This window comes from Pezoporus flaviventris, unplaced genomic scaffold, assembly GCF_033815535.1.
Source record: "Pezoporus flaviventris isolate CSIRO_AGI_PZ_B2104156 unplaced genomic scaffold, CSIRO_AGI_Pfla_v1 ptg000126l, whole genome shotgun sequence".
NCBI classification, from domain to species: Eukaryota; Metazoa; Chordata; class Aves; order Psittaciformes; family Psittacidae; genus Pezoporus; species Pezoporus flaviventris.
The window spans coordinates 925,879-934,073 of NW_026892674.1; positions in this window are offsets into that span (position 1 = coordinate 925,879).

Here is an 8,195-nt window from a genome sequence, read left to right on the forward strand (position 1 = left end):
ATATTGCCGCCGGTGCACTGTTGTGGTTGCAACTGACACTTGTTTTTCTTCGACTTTCATCAACCCCACAGCAGAAGGATCTTCTGAGAGACCAGGCAAGGTGGACAGCTGCTCAATTTCCTCAGTCTCCAAAGCAGCAACACCAAAAGCCCACCGGTACCCTTTCGGGTCTTTGAAGGACCCTCTCTTGAGGTAGTCTATGCCGAGGATGCATGGAGCCTCTGGACCAGTCACAATGGGGTGCTTTTGCCGTTCCCTCCCAGTCAGGCTGATTTCAGCCTCCAGCACAGTCAACTCTTGGGATCCTCCTGTCACTCCAGAAATATAGATGGGTTCCAGCCCTTGACAGCTTGATGGCATCAGGGTACACTGTGCACCTGTATCTACTAGAGCCTTATACTTCTGTGGGACTGATGTGCCAGGCCATCTGATCCACACAGTCCAGTAAATCCGATTGTCCCCTCCCTCCACCTGGCTGGAGGCAGGACCCCTCTAATGGTCATCACAGCTTTGGACACTTAAGTCGTGGTAAAAGGGATTATTCTTCGTTATCACAGGAGCTGGAGTAAAATCAGCTCTTCCACTCCATCTGGGAAACTGCTCACCAGAGACTGAAGCCGTAGCTCTCATGGGACCATCAGTCCTGGCCCTTGCTCCCCTCTTCAGTACACTCACCCGTTCCTCCAAAGCTGAAGTAGGTTTTCCACCCCGCTTTGTCATGCCTTCTCCGTGATGCCACAGGTAAAACCACAGGGTAGCCCGTGGCGTATACCTCCTGTATCTCCGCTCTCGAACAATTGGAAGCCTTTTAGTTAATAGCTGAGATGTGTGTTGCTACACGTGAGGAGCTGGATAAATCAGACAGATCGTCCCTCAATTGTTTGAGGTCCTGGGACAGTTTTTCCACAGCTGAGATGATGGAAGGGGTGAGATTGTCTTCGAACTCTCGGAGTTTATGAACCGTTTCATCCACTGTTAGTGGTACTATGTCATTCCAGGTTACTGTTGCCAATGAATGAGCGTATGATGACGGTGCATTCCGTGTAAGTTTTTGCCACACGGGTAGTGTACATTCATCTTCATCTGTATCTATGGGTGTATCCTCGTTATTCGGCTTGATGTGATAGATCATCTATATGATGGCTGATTCCCTCAGAGACTGCATGCCTTTGTCTATAGTAGTCAACTTGGCCGAACGACTCATAACATCGTCCTTGTATGGAAACCTCTCTTTCACAGCTGCCAAGAGCCGCCTCCAAAGACTGAGGGACTTTTTCTCGCGCAATTGCTTTGTCAGTTCCCTCTTCTCTAGCAAGTGATCCCAGCTGCTTGGCTTCTGTACCTTCTAGTTCGTGACCATCGGCCCCATTGTCCCAGCATCGGAGTAACCAGGTGATGATGTGCTCCCCTGGTTGACGGGTAAAATCTTTCGCATATTCCGTAGCTCGGTTGAGGTTCGAGGTCCTCTTCTTCTTCTTCTTCTTCTTCATCATGTGATGATGACTCCTGATCAGATGCTAGACCGGGTGGTGAATTCATTGTTTCTTCATCTCGCTTCACCCTTCTTGCCCCTTTTTCCTTGTTCTCTTGCTTACAGGGGCAACCAATATTGGTACGAATTGGTCCTCCGGTTTGGCTGCAGCAATCACTGTGGTTTGAGTAGTTGCTGGGGGTGGTGTAGCTGCTGTGCTTGGAGCTGGGGTAACCGCGCTGTCTGTTGCAATTGAACTTTGAGCAGCTGCTGTACTTACCACTGGGGTAGCTGCGCAGTTCATTGCAGCCAAAGTTTGAGTAGCGACTGTACTTGTCGCTGGGGGTGGTGAAGCTGCTGTGCCTGGAGCTGGAGTAGCTGCACTGACTGTTGCTTTGCCCTCAGATCCCCGACATTCTTTTTCTTTTGAAGGTGCTGGATAGTGTTGAACAAGGCCCTGTAAGCATAGACCAAGCCCCAGCACGTTGCCATGATTTGTCTATCTCTGGTATGGCCAGAATGACCACACACCTCATTTAAGTGTTTTACTAATTCTTCTGGATTTTGCAGTTGTTCGGTGGTGAAATTCCAAAGTACTGGAGGGGCCCCCTGACCTAGATACTTGCCCATACTATCCCACACACCCTGCCGTTCATGGCTGTCCAGCCTCAGGGAAAATCTCTCGGTCCTCCTACATCGTCGTTTGACCCCAGACGACCCAAACCTGACTCTGCTTAACTCTTGAAATCAGTTGTGGGCAAAACACACTCTGTATGCGTGCTAGCGTGGGGATTCCCATCAGGATCAGCAAACAAGTCTCAACAGCATTAAAAGGTCGTTTGACAACTTCAAAACTCTCAAACGTAAATGGTCTGGGGGGACGACTGGGAGGGTAAAAGGATGTCTCCTTCACAGGTTGAGCACCTGAGAGGAGAAAAAAGATGTGTAATTGCTAAGCACTTCTATTATATACCTCCCAAAGTATAAAGGTGGTGACCACACTGGGAACATAAGCCAGATCAGTTTCGTGATCAATGATTCTATTGCATTACAAGTCATTACCGTAAAGTACAATGAGACAAAAACCTTAGCCCAAGCCCCACACTTGAAAAACACTAATACAGCAAATACCAGATGGAAGTAAGATATGATATACTGAAACTGTGAGGTCAAGAGGATCAACTTTGAGAGCCAATAACTCAGCATTGTGACGAGTGGCTATTAATCCGGTCAGATCTGTTCTTATCTCAACCCCTCGTGCCCCACGTTGGGCGCCAAAAAGAACTGTCGTGGTTTAAACCCTAGCCAGACAGCTTGTTCACTCACTCCCAGTGAGTGATGCCGGGCTGAGAGCAATCGAGGGCCAACCCTCGGGCGCCTCCCCGGGGCTCTCCCTTCCTCGATCCCGAAGGAACGGGGAGGAGGTTCGAAAGAGTGCAACTACTACGGGTTGAGACAAGAACAGTCCAGCAACCAATGTACAGCACAAATCACCACCGCTACTACCAACGACAACAGTGATAAGAGAAAATAACAAGGGAATAGAATACAATACCACCGGCCAAGAAAAGAGTCCCACCCGGAAGCCCGTGTCCTTCCGCGTAACTCCCAGTTACCCCCCATCCCAGGCATGACGTGCTGTGGTATGGAATACCTCTTTGGCTAGCCTGGGTCAGGCGCCCCGTCTCTGCTTCCTCATGGCTTCTCCTCCTCTCTGGCAGAGCATGAGCATCACAAAAGTCTTTGGTCAGGGTAAACATCATTTAGCAACAACCAAAAACATCGCTTTCACCATCACTGTTCCCAGGCTGGAAGTCAAAACACAGCACTGCACCAGCTACCACGAAGGAGAAACGACTGCTACTGCTGAACCCAGGGCACCTGGGGAATTACAGACCAGTCAGTCTCACCTCTGTGCCTGGCAAAATCTTGGGTCAGGTTCTCCTGAAAAACAACAAGGTGCTTGGTGATAGCCATCATGGCTTCACTAAGGGAAAATCCTGCCTCACCAATCTGGTGGCCTTTTGTGATGGGGCTACGGAACTGATGGACAGGGGTAGATACGTTAACATCATCTCCCTGGACTTGTGTAAAGCGTTCAACGCTGGCCCCCACGACATCCTTGTCTCTAAATTGGAGAGACATCGATTTGATGGATGGACCACTCGGTGGATAAAGAACTGGCTGGATGGCCACACACAGAGTTGTGGTCAACGGCTCAATGTCCAGCTGGAGACCAGTAACGTGTGGTGTCCCCCAGGGATTGGTGTTGGGACCGGTCTTGTTCAACATCTTTGTCAGTGACATGGACAGTGGGATTGAGTGTGCCCTCAGCAAGTTTGCCGATGACACCAAGCTGTGTGGTTTGGTTGATACGCTGGAGGGAAGGAATGCCATCCAGAGGGACCTTGACATGCTTGTGAGGTGGGCTGATGTCAACCTTACGAAGTTTAACAAATGCCAAGCGCGAGGTCCTACACCTGGGTCGGAGCAATCCCAGGCACAGCTACAGGTTGGGCAAAAAAGAGATTCAGAGCAGCCCTGTGGAGAAGACTTGGGGGTGTTGGTCAATGAGAAACTTAACATGAGCTGGCTTCAGTGTGCGCTCACACCCAGAAAGCCAACTATATCCTGGGCTGCATCAAAAGGAGCGTGACCAGCAGGTCAAAGGAGGTGATCCCGCCCCTCTACTCTTCTCTCGTGAGACCTCACCTGGAGTATTGCGTGCAGTTCTGGTGTCCTCAACATAAAAAGGACATGGAACTGTTGGAACAAGTCAAGAGGAGGGCCACAGGGATGATCAGGGGACTGGAGCACCTCCTGTATGAAGACAGGCTGAGAAAGTTGGGGCTGTTGAGCCTGGAGAAGAGAAGGCTGCGTGGAGACCTCATAGCAGCCTTCCAGTATCTGAAGGGGGCCTGTAAAGATGCTGCGGAGGGTCTCTTCATTACGGACTGTAGTGATAGGAATGAGGCAATGGGTTTAAACTTTAACAAGGGAAGTTCAGATCAGATGTAAGGAAAAAGTTCTTTACTGTGAGGGTGGTGAGGCACTGGCAGAGGTTGCTCAAAGAACAGGTATCTCTGGCAGCGTTCAGGGCCAGGCTGGAGAGATCCTGGGCAACATGGCTGTGTGAGGCATCTCTGCCCATGGCAGGAGGGTTGAAACTAGATGATCTTAAGGTCCTTTCCAACCAGAACCATTCTATGATCAGATGCGTTATGCAGACATAAGAGGACTGGAAATTAAGCTTTTCTAACTGGTTACAGGATGAAGTAGGACTGCAATCCATTTAAGTATATACCAGCAGTAAAAAGAAGTAAGTGCTAAGTATCAGGGGGGAATCTGACATGATTATTTGGTTGAGCGGTAGGAATTGTTTCAGGATTACTGGCTGATCCTAATGTTACGTTTACAGCAGTCGTGGAAGATGAGACGATGAGATGTTTATTATGTGGTGGGGCCTCTTCAGCACGCACTGCCTCCTTCTCCGGTGACATTCCGAAATCTTTGCCCTCTGGCCAGTCCATGATGACTTCTAGAATGCCTGGATGACTGAGATTTCCTATTCGAGTTCATTGTGTAATTAGTGCAGCCCGTTTACTCCATGTAGCATCAGTTTCATGATGCGTAGAGGAGACCCTGCCTTTGAACATCCAGCCCAGCACGGGCAACAGGGGTGCCAGGAGGAGCTGTGCTTCAGTGCCAATCACTTCCGAAGCAGCTCAAACCCCTTCATAGGCTGCCAATATCTCTTTCTCAGTTGGGGTATAGCTGGCCTCAGATCCTTTGTATCCCCGACTCCAAAAGCCGAGGGGTCGACCTCGAGTCTCCCCTGGAGCTTTCTGCCAGAGGCTCCAGGTAGGACCGATCTCCCCAGCTGCAGTGTAGAGTACATTTTTTACATCTGGCCCGATCCGGACAGCTCCAAGGGCTACTGCATGAACTGTCTCGCATTTAATTTGCTCAAAGGCTTGCTGTTGCTCAGGGCCCCATTTAAAATCATTCTTCTTCCGGGTCACATGATAGAGAGGGTTTACAATCGAACTGTAATTTGGGATGTGCATTCTCCAGAACCCCACAGCACCCAAGAAAGCTTGCTTTTCTTTCTTATTAGCCGGTGGAGACATTGCTGTTATCGTGTTGATCACATCTGTGGGGATCTGTCTACGTCCATCTTGCCATTTTATTCCCAAAAATTGAATCTCCTGCGCAGGTCCCTTGACCTTACTCTGTTTTATGGCAAAACCGGCTTTCGGCAGGATTTGGATTATTTTCCTCCCTTTCTCAAAGACTTCTTCCGCTCTATCGCCCCACACAATAATGTCATCAATATATTGCAGCTGTTCTGGAGCTTGCCCCGTTCCAGTGCAGTCTGGATCAGTCCATGGCAAATGGTAGGGCTGTGTTTCCACCCCTGGGGCAGTCGGTTCCAAGTGAACTGGACACCCCTCCAAGTAAAATTGAACCATGGCCTGCGCTCTGCTGCCGAAGGAAGAGAGAAAAATGCATTGGCAATATCAATCGTGGCATACCACTTGGCTGCCTTTGACTCTAGTTCATACTGAAGTTCTAGCATGTCCGGTACGGCAGCACGCAATGGTGGTGTGACTTCATTCAGGCCACGATAGTCTACTGTTAGTCTCCATTCTCCATTAGACTTTCACACTGGCCATATTTGGCTATTAACGGGCGAGCGGGTCCTGCTGATCACTCCCTGACTCTCCAGTCTACGGATCAGCTGACGGATGGGAATCAGAGAGTCTCGGTTGGTGCGATATTGCCGCCGGTGCACTGTTGTGGTTGCAACTGACACTTGTTTTTCTTCGACTTTCATCAACCCCACAGCAGAAGGATCTTCTGAGAGACCAGGCAAGGTGGACAGCTGCTCAATTTCCTCAGTCTCCAAAGCAGCAACACCAAAAGCCCACCGGTACCCTTTCGGGTCTTTGAAGGACCCTCTCTTGAGGTAGTCTATGCCGAGGATGCATGGAGCCTCTGGACCAGTCACAATGGGGTGCTTTTGCCGTTCCCTCCCAGTCAGGCTGATTTCAGCCTCCAGCACAGTCAACTCTTGGGATCCTCCTGTCACTCCAGAAATATAGATGGGTTCCAGCCCTTGACAGCTTGATGGCATCAGGGTACACTGTGCACCTGTATCTACTAGAGCCTTATACTTCTGTGGGACTGATGTGCCAGGCCATCTGATCCACACAGTCCAGTAAATCCGATTGTCCCCTCCCTCCACCTGGCTGGAGGCAGGACCCCTCTAATGGTCATCACAGCTTTGGACACTTAAGTCGTGGTAAAAGGGATTATTCTTCGTTATCACAGGAGCTGGAGTAAAATCAGCTCTTCCACTCCATCTGGGAAACTGCTCACCAGAGACTGAAGCCGTAGCTCTCATGGGACCATCAGTCCTGGCCCTTGCTCCCCTCTTCAGTACACTCACCCGTTCCTCCAAAGCTGAAGTAGGTTTTCCACCCCGCTTTGTCATGCCTTCTCCGTGATGCCACAGGTAAAACCACAGGGTAGCCCGTGGCGTATACCTCCTGTATCTCCGCTCTCGAACAATTGGAAGCCTTTTAGTTAATAGCTGAGATGTGTGTTGCTACACGTGAGGAGCTGGATAAATCAGACAGATCGTCCCTCAATTGTTTGAGGTCCTGGGACAGTTTTTCCACAGCTGAGATGATGGAAGGGGTGAGATTGTCTTCGAACTCTCGGAGTTTATGAACCGTTTCATCCACTGTTAGTGGTACTATGTCATTCCAGGTTACTGTTGCCAATGAATGAGCGTATGATGACGGTGCATTCCGTGTAAGTTTTTGCCACACGGGTAGTGTACATTCATCTTCATCTGTATCTATGGGTGTATCCTCGTTATTCGGCTTGATGTGATAGATCATCTATATGATGGCTGATTCCCTCAGAGACTGCATGCCTTTGTCTATAGTAGTCAACTTGGCCGAACGACTCATAACATCGTCCTTGTATGGAAACCTCTCTTTCACAGCTGCCAAGAGCCGCCTCCAAAGACTGAGGGACTTTTTCTCGCGCAATTGCTTTGTCAGTTCCCTCTTCTCTAGCAAGTGATCCCAGCTGCTTGGCTTCTGTACCTTCTAGTTCGTGACCATCGGCCCCATTGTCCCAGCATCGGAGTAACCAGGTGATGATGTGCTCCCCTGGTTGACGGGTAAAATCTTTCGCATATTCCGTAGCTCGGTTGAGGTTCGAGGTCCTCTTCTTCTTCTTCTTCTTCTTCATCATGTGATGATGACTCCTGATCAGATGCTAGACCGGGTGGTGAATTCATTGTTTCTTCATCTCGCTTCACCCTTCTTGCCCCTTTTTCCTTGTTCTCTTGCTTACAGGGGCAACCAATATTGGTACGAATTGGTCCTCCGGTTTGGCTGCAGCAATCACTGTGGTTTGAGTAGTTGCTGGGGGTGGTGTAGCTGCTGTGCTTGGAGCTGGGGTAACCGCGCTGTCTGTTGCAATTGAACTTTGAGCAGCTGCTGTACTTACCACTGGGGTAGCTGCGCAGTTCATTGCAGCCAAAGTTTGAGTAGCGACTGTACTTGTCGCTGGGGGTGGTGAAGCTGCTGTGCCTGGAGCTGGAGTAGCTGCACTGACTGTTGCTTTGCCCTCAGATCCCCGACATTCTTTTTCTTTTGAAGGTGCTGGATAGTGTTGAACAAGGCCCTGTAAGCATAGACCAAGC